Raw genomic sequence first — 13,501 nt, 5'->3', positions numbered from 1 at the left:
GTGTGCGTCAGTGCCTGCTCTAATTTTATCCCTGGTTGATGGAGGAGACTAACTGAGCAGCAGAGAGGCTGCTATTTTGGGTCTCTCGGTGGCTCTGGGTTATATAAAGCCTGCTGCTGTGATCTGCATTACTCTGTGGCTGTGCCTCACTCTTGCTCGTTCTGTCACAATATGTCATCAGTTCAAACATTCACACACACACACCCCCAACACTCTTGGGGAATGAGAAGGGAGGTGTGTGCTGGGGGAGTGTGTGTGTGTATGTGTGTGTGTGTGTCCTGCCAGCTCTCTGGGGGAGGAGGCCTGCGTATACTACTAGGAGGGGAGATTGTATGTGAAGGAGGTTTGTTTTTGAAGGAAATGGAAAGATCTTTCTGATGGAGGAATGTGAGTATATGTGCTTTGGGCTTTAGGACAGAGCACGTTTGTGAGATGATGTTGTGGGTCTGCCGTTAGCATGGCAATAAGAGTAGCTTCTATTTCAGTAACTCTTTTCATTTTAAAGGAACCCAAGCATTTCATAAATTATACACAAATGTCTCTGCCTCTGAATGGCAGGAATTTTTTCATCTCAAACTAAGAGCAGCAGCTAGATGCACAACGGGAAAGTCTGAACTCAAGGATGAGTTGATGGCAGAAGATGGCATTTCCTACAGCACTGGGGACAAATCTTACCTGAAAAATTTTCCTTACATATCAAAAACTGTTTTGGTGCTGGTATTGTGATTGTTGTATGAAGATAGGTGTTTGCTAGCTTTAGTCATGTAGGATACCAAGTTTATCTTTGTATCCCTCAGTATTGAATCTTACTAAATATTTTTAGATATGTAAATTTTGATGGATATGACAGAGCCCTAATATAATACAGCTCATCAGTCTATGAATTGGAAAGAACCAGGTTTCCCAAAATATAGACTCTTCACACAGAACAAGCCTTATGGAGTCCCATGAGCTTATCACACAGGTATTTGTCCTGCCCCCCGTACAAACAGGAGAGAGGAGATGTTCCGCTCTTGGTGAGCTCCGTGTTTCCCATATGTAATCTCCCAGGGTATATTCTGGCTGACATGATGAAGCCCATAAGGCATTACCCAGAGGAATGAAGACTTGGCATGCACACAGCCTGACTCCTGGAGTCTGACAGAATGTGGGGCCTCAGGCTGGAGCTGGCGTTTCTGATTCAGGTTTTCCCGGAAGGCACCGGCAGCAAACAAAGCAGGCGGGGCTCCTGTTACTAGTAACTGGAGTGCCTCAGTCTGCTCTTTGAAAGAACCTTCTCTTCCACTGGCCGAAGCACCTCTAAGGGATTTTAGAGAGAAAAACTTGGGAGCTTTCCATGAAGAAAACCAGAAGAATCTGGCAGCCTGCTATGCAGGGCCAACAGGAATGGGCATCTGAGAACATTCCAGGGCAGGGGGCTGCTGAGGGGAGAAGGAAGGGGAACCAGACCAGAGCCAGAGGCAGGGCTGTAGGGGCCGGATGCGGAAATGAAGCGAGGAATGGGGAAGGTGTATATGAATCACTGTGTGTCTGGTTTATTAATAATTGACTTAAGAAGACTCCTGCGACTCTTGCCCGTCCCTCTTGCCTCTGGCCTGGGCAGGAGCTCATTACTTGGACTCCTTGGCTGTCTTCCACTGCCCTCCACCACCCCAACCCCCAGCTGGCAGAGTGACCATTCTAATACACTTCTTTAAAGGCTTGTCATCTCTCTCTCTCTCTCTCTCTGGAGAAAACCCAAATGCTTTAGTGGGTAGACAAGGCTCTCTGATCTGGGCCTGCTTCTCTCTCTGGCTTAGGTCACACAGCAATCTTTTCAACCCTCCCTAAAGCGGGTCTCCTCCCACCCCTTTACTGTACTCCCTGACACCTCAAACCTCACTGAACCTCTTGCAGTCTCCTGAATGCGCTAAACTCTCTTGTCCTCTATGTATTAGCATAGACCGTTCCACCTATCTGGAATGCCCTTCCAGTCATTAATTTCCCCTGGGTTTCTTTCAGACCTCAATGTAAGCATCATCTTGTCCAGGAAGTTGTGTCAACCCCTCTACCCCTGGATCAGGTGCCTCTCCTCTGGCATTTTTGCATAGCTCTGCCGTAGTGCTTAAATGCTCTGCAATCTGTCCTGACCAGACCATAGACTCCTAGAGGACAAGGACTACACAGCTCCTGATTTGGTCCACGTTCAGTCTGCAACAAGTGTTTACTGAATGAATAACTGACTTTGAGCAGACACCATGTTTCAGAACTAAAAATTCCTCAAATGTCATAAAGAATAGGATTGGTGGGACATGTCAATGATGCTGAAGAGGAAAGGCCAGGTCCTGGGAAATCTGGCCATGAACTACACCAGTGGGCCTGTGTCTCTGAACCTAAGACAGAGCGGCCAGCTCTGTCCCACTGCTGCATCATGTGAGTGGAACAGTTAGAGTGACACCTGTGCCACCAGGGGGTTAGCCCTCACTGTGTGGCATTCTGCCCGCTTGCTCAGTGCCTGCCTTTCTGTACTCTACCATGCTATATGGGGTGTGGAGAGCGGACCTGCATAGGTGCCTCCATGTCCCTCCTGGAGGACCACAGGCCTCCATTCATGCTTTCGCCATGGTCACACCAAGAACTGACAAGTCAGGTGTGTTTCTACCACAACCAACTGAACCTCACAGCTCCAACCCACTGGGCTGGCTGCTCCCTCACCCACACCCTAGTGACGCTGGCTTCAGGCACAGGAAAGAAGCCAGCCTACTGAGCACCTCATACTTGACCTAATTTGATAGGCCACGTTGGGTCAGGGAATTCAGCTCAGCAATTCTGGTGGTAGTCGAGGCTTGGTACTTTAAGGAAACAGACCCAGGATTTGAGGAGACTCCAGACTATAAATCCGATTTCAAATGCACTGAGGCACTTCAGTTAAATCCCTGATATGGCCTTCACACAGGAAATACTTTTTAAAAAGATGGTTAACCACCACTTAATTCAACTGTCTTAATATTCACATCTTTATATTGGGCTTTATTAAAGTACAGTCTACCTTTTCTATACTCTCAAGGCATCATTGCCCTAAATATTTCCATTTAATGCTGTGTTGGCAGGTGCCTACTGATTTTCCAAAGACAAATCTGTGTGTGTGCCTGCACGCCTGTCATCCTAAGCCCTTTGTCCCTGTTCTCAGAGTTGCCCCATGATAATGGAATAACAATGCTATTAACCCAGGAATAAACTGGCTATGCAGGAGGTGGGAACATGCCTGGCATTTTCTGGGAAACTGTCAGAATTTTCAACAGTGCTTTTTTTAGGCTCACGAATCCTGACAGACACTCACCACGCTGTGACAGAGATGGAGCGGGAGACAGCCCGTGTGAATGGGAGCCGGGTGGGGAGCAGAGAGGAGAGAAGATGCCTGTTGGCATGCTCACAGTTTTAGAACCAGCTGCAGTGGTTGGAGTAGCTCCTCCTGAATGAGATGATGCTGGGCACTTAGGGGAAAAAGAGGGAAGATTCCACAACCAATGACGATAAGGAGGAGGAAAGGGGATTCGGTTACATAGCTGGTGGGTGTTAAAGAGATGGTGTGTATTAGGCACTATTACCATCACCCAGAAAGGCATAAGGCTTTAACTGCATATGAATATGAATAATGAATTGGAACACCTTCCCGGGATGAGAAGAAGTTAAAACAATGTATCCTGTGCTCAATATATAAGATAATTCAAAATCAGCAGCACATTTGACTTTATGGGGCATGATGAGGGAGAAACTGTAGAGGATCTCGTATTTGTCATTTATTTTGGTTTCTTTTTAGAAGTCACATAACAAGGCTCTCCACAGCAAGGATACCAGCCAATGTTTATTGAACCTTGTTGCTCTTCTAAATGTTCTACACCCATCAACTAAGGTAATCCTCACAACTTTATGAAGTTAGTACTCTTAATATCCCCATTTTACAGATGGGGAAATGAAGTTACAGAGAACTAAGTGACATGCCCAAGACCACACAGCTGGCAAATGGCAGAAGTAAGATTTGAACCGAGGCAATCCAGATCCCAAACTTGTAACCCCTATGCTACACCACCTTTGTAGCAGCCCATATGCTCTTTTAAAATTGTCTGTTAATGGTATGCAAGATGTGTATTTTATCACAATGCATAAGAATTAGAGAAATTATGTGGAAATCCCATGTGAACAGCATGATATCATTATTAATAAATGCTTATGGACCCAGGCCAGTTCTGTCACTCACGGCTTAGCAGCAAACTCCAGAGAGGACTCAGAGTGAGAGGACTCAGAAAAGTATTCAACAAGTGATGCCTTAATCTATTCACTCAATATATGTTTACTGAGTGCTTACCCTGTGCCAAGCCTGTCAGGCACACTGATTAGGCTGTGGAAATAAAACTGGGACTAAGGCCTAGTCCTTGCCCTTAAGGAGAATGAATATGTGGATGTCTCCCAGTCAATGGCCAACAGTTTAAAAGCACAATAATATCTTAAAGGCTGTTGACCACCAGTTGTTCATTTGTTATCTGTCTCAGATACGTGGGTAATTCCTGTTTGCTGGAGTTCTTAGGCGCAGCTCAATGGACTGCCAGCTCAATGGACTGCTACCCCCAAAGGTCACCCATGTGCAGAAATATTTTCCTGGCAGTCCAACAAGAGCTTGAAGTTCTTATCAGGAAAGTGACATGGGATGATGACAAAGATGGTAGTTAGGACAGAGTAATTATGAATAGAGTGTGTAAAATGAACCAGTGTGGTTTAAGTATATAGAGAGGTTTAGGACTAATTTCTATGGAGCAGCAGCTTGTGGAACTGAAAGGTCCAAAAGGGGGTCCCTGTCAGGCAAGGTTTTATCTAGGAGTTCTAGGACCCTCTACAGTCAACTCCACTTAGAGCACGGGGATTGAGAGTGGGGAGGGGTTATTTCCTGGAGGAAAATGAGAGTTCAGTTGCCAGGAGAAGCACAGATGAATGCTGGGTGGCAAAACCAGAGGCCCGCCACATCAACTAAGGAAAATGCACAGTTCCGAGGAAGTCTAATGGGGCCATATCTCCTCAACTGATTTGTTCCTCCAAAGTTTCTTTGTAGCTACCCCTCACATCCAGACAAACCCTGGAGTGGAACAAAGAAATGGCTTACTTTCCTTGTGCTCAGGCCAGGGCAGATTACGAACAACTGTCTTTAGCAAGAGTAGTCAGGACTAGTGACCTTGAATCGGAGACTAGTGCAGCGAAGAACAGTTCAGAGTGGAGAGCTGGATATACAGGAGAAAGCCAAGCACAAGGTACCTCTCCTCAGGCATGGCAGCTTTGTGACTGCCTTTTGGAGTCACAGAACAGAAGCCTGGAATTTCAAATGCCCCTGGCGCAGACAGGTAAAGCAGATGAGTGCAGGGGTCTGATGCAGGGGACCAAAGACAAGTGTCCACCCAAAGGGGGCAGCTGTCTCCTACTATCACTGTTTTCCCCTAAGGGAGGCTATAAATTCAGATTGGATGTGTTTGCATGCATACACATGTGAAATCTCTCCGTTTTTAAACGTTGGCAAAATAGTAAAATTTAAAATACATTATGTGGGCTGGAACAGAAAAACATGTCAATGGGTCAGAATCTGCCTGTGGATCCCTCTTCCTCCCTCATGTTGTGACATCTGATAGAGCCATATTGTCAGGGGGTGAATGAAATCCCCTTCTCCCTTTGTGCGATATCAAATCTATGTGTTGATCTGTACCCAAATCAACAAATACCCAATGACAGCCCACTGCCCCACGTTCAGCCCTTTCATCTACACTATCTAACTAAAATCTGAAAAACACCGTGTGGGCCACGAAAGGAGTGGGAACATCGCTATGAGAACTGTATTTTCATTTCCTGGCGGGGGTGTGGTTAAATTCACAACTTCGGTGTGATACTAACCGTCTCGGAGGGTTTTACATTCGATTTCCTGTTTCCTTTTCTTAATAGAGGAAAAGCCGGCCCCCGCAACGGTACACTGGGTTCCATAGGAAGACACCATGGGGGTTCCGACTTGACCACCAGCAAAAACAAAGCGTAACCCTTGAAACCCAGTAAAAGCACAATATGCAGAAGACTGTAGGTCACATGGTTGTTTAGGATTGTTTCGATCTACTCTTCCAGCAATTTTCCACCTCACACTCATCAGACTAGTGACCCAAAGTCCTCTGTTTTTGAGTTGCTGGGCCATTTCCCACATAAGGTTTACAAGACAATAGTGGTGATAATGATAATTATGGTAGCTACCTGGTCAAGGACTCTAAGAGGACATGCCTCACATATCTCTAATCTCACATAGACTCTCCAAGAATCATCCCCATCTCACAGATAGGGAAACTGAGACTTGGAAGAGTTAACACAATTTGCCCAAGTCATGACTAAATGATCTGGCTGGAGTTTCGTTCTTTGTTTCATTCGTCGATTATTCATTGGTCACCTATTTACTGGGCCAGGAATTACAAAGAGACTCACAGCTGAAAGTAGCTGAGATCAAAATGATTTTCACTTGCTGAAAATGACCTCTGTGTAGAGGCCATATCTGGAATATTTATCTTGAGGTTTTTCTTTCATTTTTTCAGACCGTGACCATCTACTGAGGCCACAGTTCCAGGCTGAATGCTGGAGGGCAGTATCACCTACCCTGACTTTCGGAAACTTGTAGTTTCTTCGGGGAGACAGAACTTTCACATTAAAACATTTGAACAGTAATACAAGATAATGCATAAGTAAGTACCAAAGCAAATGGTCCGGATGAAAAAGTTCAGAAGGCTGTGAGACTACTTTGGGATCGAATAGTTGGGACAGCAGAACAGGGAAGGTTTTTAGGGGATGGACAAAGTGAAGGTGACATCCTTGGGAGGAGTGCAGGAGAAAAGGGGAGAGCACAGCATAAGCAAAGGTGTAGGAGGGAAGACTGATGCTGCTGCAGAAGGCGGCCCTGAGCACTCAGTTTGAGCAGTTGCGTGGTGTGGTCCCAGGCTGAATCCAGGCTCAACACCTTTCTACTTGTGTGATCTTAGATCGATTATTTTACTTGTATTAAGCTTCAGTTTCCTAACACGTGAAGTGGGCATCGTGAGTGACACGGGGCAGAGAAAGCAGCGTCTGGCACAGGGCGTGCCCTCAGTAGCAGCTACTATGGTTACTATGGAAGCTACATTATTGCTATGGTCTTTTTGTGGGGGTGTCTTGCAGCTGTTCCATCTGAACAGTGGAGAGAGATGTGTGGCCAACCTGAAACCATAACGTAAGAGCCTAAAGGAGGACTGGAAACTCTACAGCCCTGAACTGAACGCAGCTTGTATCAGCCCCAGATCGGATAACACAACCAAACCACAAATGCGCTGCTCAGGTCTTTAAAGTGCTCAGGCGGGGTAAGACCCAGGGTGACTCTGTGTGATGGAGAGTCAGACCACATCTTTTTTTTTTTTTTTATCTTTTTCTCATCAGACTTCACAGGAAATATACTTCTTTGTTCAGATTGGAGATAAGGTGCCCCTTCACCTTGACTCTCCTTTGCGGCACCAGCTCACCCATTAAGTTGTTCACTTTCTATCCTAGGCCTGCATCATCATAAGCTTATATTTAGTAGGCCTGTGGGTTTGTACTGCCCTAATGTTGGAAGTCAAATAGCAGTTAAATCTATTAAGACATAGTTTATAGTCGGACTGAGATGATAATCTAAGAAAAGAAGGTGAGAGCCTCCAGAGGGGCACAGCCAAGGGGGGTGGGGTTATTTAAAGGTGGCTTATCTTGGCATCAGTAATCCCCTACACTGCTGTTGTTCCATAATTATTTTAGGTTTCATGACTTTCAGCCTAACCTTGGTACCTAATAGAGAAGATCTATACTGAAGTGTTGACAATGATTTCTCAGCAGCTGTTACAGAGTAATAGTTTTGGCTGCCTTCCCAAGTTGACCCATTAAAATTTTCAAGAAATTTGGCTTCAAGGCATTTCTCAAGAACCCTGACCTAATCTGATGGGATTTCTCCCCCCATTCTAAGACTACTCATTTCTAGATCTGTTAGAAAGGGCTACATAAGGACTGACAACAGGAGCATGTGGGAGGAGGAGTATGAAAACAGCTCCATAGGTGATGGCTTAGAACCAGTTTTCAGCAAATTCATCTCATATCCAGAGAAAGAAGGATGCATAGAAATAATAATAAACTACCATAACAATAATAATGTCTAACATTTATGGAGCATTTGCCACACACACACATTATCTCACTGTCCTTGTAATAACATTATAAGAAAGGTACTATTATTATCCCCATTTTACAGATAAGGAAACTGAGGCACAGAAAAATTAAATAATTTGGAATAAATACAGTTGACCCTTGAACAACACAGCCAACAACGACTTCAGCCAAGCCAGGTTCAAACACAGGTTTGAACTGCACAGGTCCACTTGTAAGTGGATTTTTTCAATAAATGTATCGGAAAATTTTTTGGAGATTTGCAACAATTTGAAAAAATATTTTCTTTTCTAGCTTACTTTAAGTATACAGTACACAAAATAAGCATTAACTTTATTGATAAGGCTTCTGATCAACAGTAGTTAACTTTTTGGGGAGTTAAGAGTTACACACAGAATTTTGACTGTGCTGGGGGCTGGTGCTCCTAACCCCCATGTTGTTGGAGGGCCAACTGTACTTTGCAAATGAATCACAGAGCTACTAGGATTAGAATCTAGGGAGTCCAGCTCCAGGGCTGGTGTTAAATGCTACCAAGGTGTGTGTGTTTTATTGGGAGGGAATGTAGGGAAAGGTGATACAGAAAAGGGCTAGGAATAGAAGGGTGCCTTTGGGGCTTTGGCCTTGGCTTTCCATGGTGATATCACAGGAAAGAGCCCAAGCCTAGATGGACAAGGGCATATCCAAATACCCAGAAATGGGACATAATTTTGTACCTAGCCTCTGTCCCTATTCTTTCTCTCCTTGTAGCATCAGCCAGGTTACAGCCTAGTTTTAAACTTTTAGTATGGGATCTAGTTTGCCTAAGGGAATTACTAGAGCCATCTCTGGCTCATGGAGCTCAATAATTATGGAGCTCCAGAGTGGCCAGTAAAAGCCTGGGGGCCAGCATCAGATGACACTTCTGGAGGTGTGGACCTAGTGGTCCCGAGGATCCCCTTTAGGGTCTTGAGCTACCCAGTCCAATAAGAAATGTCTTACAACTTCTCCCTGGTCCCATGTCTCTACTAATTCCAAGGGAAGGGCCCCCATTTTCCTTTAGATGGTTAAGAGCACAGTCTTGGAAATCAGCCAGTCCTGGGTTTGAATCTCACTTAGCATCTATGCAAACCTGGGAAAGTTAACATCTCTGTGCCTCTATTTTTCATCTGTCAAATGGGAATAATAATAGAACCTACTTCATAAGATTGTTTGAAGGATTAAATAAATGAATCTCCATCAGCCTCATAAAACACACAAAGTGCTCAATAAATGTGGGTGATGGTAATTGTTTTACATCTTGCCCCCATTTAAGAAGTAATTCTAACTGCCTCAAGTCCACAGTGTACATTATCACATCCGGCAGGGAGTGGCCTGGTGAACAAAGGCTGTGGCCCTGCCAGGCCCTGCAGCCACATGCTCTGCCGCTCTTGAAGAGGAAATGGTTTCTGTACCCGGCTGTCTAGGTCAGGGCCGCTTTCTTCAGGGAAGAGCTCTGGTTACACCCAGCACCCTTGCCTGGCTCTGCCGCCTCCCTCTGTGGGAAGAAGCACAGAGAGGCACATGCCTACCTGCCCAGTAAAAAGGGCTTTCATGACAGACCCAGGCTCTGGTTGTGCAAAGCATTGTTCTTGCTCCTGGGGCTGGTGAGGAGCCCATGGAAGTCAACGCATGTTTGGAGACTTACTGACCTGGCTGGATGACCATGATTGCCTCCTTCACCTAGGAAGTGCTTGCATTCAAGAAAAGGCTATCCCAGGCTTGGTAGAAAGGCCCTTTATAAGTTGACTTGGGAGCCTTGGAAGTAAAGTGTGGAGATGACAGGGTGGGGACTAGGGGTTATGTGTACACCTGCTCTCCATGGCATCTCCAGGCCTTAGCGTGGTGTTGGCTCTCTAGGAATGGCACTACCAAACAGTGGTTGAGCACATGGGTTCCAGAGCCAGACTACCTTCTGTGGAATCCTGGCATTGTTGCTATTAGCTGGGTGACTTTTGACAATGTCCTCAACTTCTCTGTGCCTGTTTCTCATCTTTAAAAGGTGATGATAATTATAGTACTCATCTCTTTAGGTTGTTTTGAAACTTAAATGAGTTTCCATAAAAATGCTTAGAACAATACCTGGCATGTGGTAGCGTGTTAGCTGTTATTTCCACATGATAGAGATTTTGGTTCTAGGTAGAGGCTTAGATAAATATGGGGGTAAATCCAGAATTCTAAACTAAGTCTATTTGACTTTGAAATGTGTTCTCTTTGAATGCTACTACCTTGTATGAAAAGAATCCCTACTTTGGATGCTTTAAGGAAAGTCCAGATTTCATCTTTGGGAACATGAGTCCCCCAAAGTAGAACAAAATTGTCAGACCTTGGATTTTTGTTTTAGATCTGGGAGTTAAAGTGCCCATGGGTAGTAGGGACTCAGGATAATCCAGCCTAAATGGGCAGGTTGTCATCCCCTGGTCCCTGGATCCCAGAGCAATAGGAGTCTGGTAAGCCTGCCTTTTGACCTGAGTCTTGGTGACGTTAGTAATACAGGGATAGGTGCAATGTCAGCCACACCTGGCTGGCCCTTAAAAAGGAAATACTTCCCATTCCTGCTTTTGCACACTGAGGGCCTCCAGGTAAAGGCATCCCTGGTGCCAGCCGCTTACTTTAATGCCTGGGTGTGGCTCCAGGAAACACCCAGTACAAACCAGAGTGAACCTGCTGCCCTTTCCTTTCCCTACTGCCAAGTCAAACAGAACTCAGGGAACACGAATAGAATCATCACAATCAGCCGGTTGTTGGAGCCAGACACAAGAGAACCCACTCCCTGGCACTGCCACCCCCTTGTCAGGTCCAGACACGAGGAGGTGCTCAGAGGGCTGAAGAAGGTGTGGCCCATGGCCATTCCTGCCCAGCAAGAAACCCTCTGGCTTGTCTTTACTCATTACCACCCACATGGATCTCTCCAGGGGCTGTTTGCCAAGGCCAGGAGGAAGGAGGGTCTCCCCTGCCTCCAAGCTCTGGATCACCGGGAAATGCCCTTCACACCCACTCGACTTGACTAATGCTGCTTGTCGAGGAGGGAACTCTTTAGACACTTTGAAATCCTAAAGGCATCTGAGGTTTGGAGGAATTCGTGCTGGACGTGCTTCTCTGCAGGGTCAGGCATGAGGGAGGAGAGAGGGGAAGGAGGGGCCAGTCCTAGATGACAGCTTCAGAGATATGTGGGCAGAGCTCTCCAGGCAGCCTGTGAACTCAGGTAGTGGCCTCCCTAGCCTGGGGCACGTCAGAGTCTCCCAGAACTCAGAACTCGCCCCAACCTTTTTGCTGTGTGTGCTCTGGGGCATGTCTCTCTTTGCCTCATTGGATCTTGGGCCAGTGAGGAAATATAGGTTAATCCCAGGAGGCAGGGATGGATCCATGTTCTTACTTTGGTATAAGTATCTTTTCATGAAGTTCTAGCCCATCTCACAAAAGGCCTTCAATCTCCCCTCTGCCTTTTCTTTTTAATAAATTTGGAAAATGGGGCTAGTGTCTTCCTGTAGAAAAGTAAACGTGTGAAGTGATCCCGGTGGAGGTTTTCTGTGTATTCCACCTCATTTTGGGGATGCAGGAAGAGCAAAATCTCTGAAAAGGGACACCTGGGGTGGAAGCCTGGCTCTGAACTACGTCCTTGAAGAAGTTGCTTAATTGTCTGAATCTCAGTTTCTTCAGCTGTAAAAATGGGCATAGTTCCCAGGGATGTTGGGAAGATAAAATGAGATAACATATACAAGACATACTATTCAGTCCTGGCACATCAAAGGACTAGATAATTCTTGCTCTCAGTTTTTTCCTTCCCCCACATTCTGTCAGTAGTTTGCTGGGTCCTTGACTGGCCTGAAAAACTAGAAGAAAGACCTAGCCAGAGATGGAATCTTACAGTAAACAAAACTGACTTATCCTAACTTAACTCTGAGTTTCAAGTAGGGGAGATAAGCACAGCTACTTCAATTTTTTTCTAGATGGCAAGATAGGTAATTTATGTGCCTGGGGGTAAATTATACCAATGCTTTGCTTTCCCATCTAAAACAAAACACAAACCATTTCATTCCCATGCCCAAAGTGGTTCAATATAATCTACCCTCAAGTCAGGCTCAGGCCTTCCCATTAACCTGAACTTGAGGCTTCCCTCTTTTTCATCTGTCTTATGCTCTAGATGGAATACTGGGGGTGGAGTTAGGAGGGCAACAGATGCCCCCAGAGGCATCTAGCTTGACCATCAGCTGGCAGAAAAAAGTAGAAATTATCATTACTTCCCTGAAAATGCCAGAATTAGTAAACTGCTGTCTTGTCCATAGTCCTATAATCAGAATCTGCATAATGCTTAGATATGTGGCCTGTATCTCAATTATTATCTGGGGATTTTTTTTTAAGTGCAGGTGGTGACTGTTGAGCTTACTGTGCCCTTCCTCCTGAGTTTGGCCTACATTTACAAAAGGCTGCTTGTCTTCATTAAGCAAGGACTAGACAGGAAAAACATGGGGACGATGGGTGGATGGGTTTAGGGAGCACCGATCAACTGGGTAGAAACCTGGGGAGTGGCAACAGAGTAGGAAGGGAGTTAAGGGAGAACTGTTTAGAGAAGGGTGTCAGGGAAGTGAGTAATAGGTAGGTCAGAGGATGGAGCAAGGGAATGTTGAAAAAGAACGGGTATGCTCTGTAGGCAGGTGGTAAATATCTGAATGAGGCCCAGTGGGGGCTAGCATGGAGTCAACAGGGAGGGAACCCTCAAGTGCTGATTTGTCTGAGCTGGATAATAATGGGATTGAATATGTACTGATGGAGGAACACAGGGGTCCCAGACCAACCCCAGATGCCATTCATTTTAATGAAATCCTTCCTTATGCTCCTGCCTTTGGAAACAGACACTGCATGCTCACTCCAATGGCTTACTTCTAGTTCCAGCAGATAACACCCCCCTCTGCTTTACCTCAAAAAAAAAATAAAAGACACAGTTTAAATTCAGCTAGGATGGAAGATGATATTTGGAGACAATTCAATGTCTTGGCCCTTCAGCTGTTCCTTATCATTTAGATGTTACATTCTGTTCAGGATGGTTGCCTTCACATGAATTTCAACCTTTTACTCCTCTGTTACTTGATCTGGTTTTGTTTACAATTTGTTGCTGCAATCTTCCCATAACTGTTTCCAGAGTTGTGTGAAGAAAAGGAGGCTGGCACACTGAGATTTCTCACACTCTGCTAGCTTGTATAGTCAAGACAAAATTAAGCAACACAGAAATCAAAGCTTCACTTCCCATTAACTTAGGTTTTTCAGGCCTTAACAT

The 13,501-nt window shown here is 45.3% G+C and overlaps 1 long non-coding RNA gene across 1 annotated transcript; it reads left to right on the top strand.

The window, feature by feature from the left end:
• Positions 1 to 284: 284 nt before the first annotated feature.
• LOC118926388 (uncharacterized) lies at positions 285 to 10,622 on the top strand. The gene is made up of 4 exons (XR_005030440.2): positions 285 to 387; positions 3,800 to 3,892; positions 6,588 to 6,734; positions 7,204 to 10,622. It is a non-coding gene; the product is annotated as an uncharacterized LOC118926388 (long non-coding RNA).
• The last annotated feature ends 2,879 nt before the right edge of the window (positions 10,623 to 13,501 follow it).

The sequence above is a fragment of the Manis pentadactyla genome, chromosome 11 (genome assembly GCF_030020395.1).
Source record: "Manis pentadactyla isolate mManPen7 chromosome 11, mManPen7.hap1, whole genome shotgun sequence".
Lineage (NCBI taxonomy): Eukaryota > Metazoa > Chordata > Mammalia > Pholidota > Manidae > Manis > Manis pentadactyla.
The sequence above is the reverse complement of the archived record's forward strand: the minus strand, read 5'-3'. Positions and strand labels throughout refer to the sequence as shown.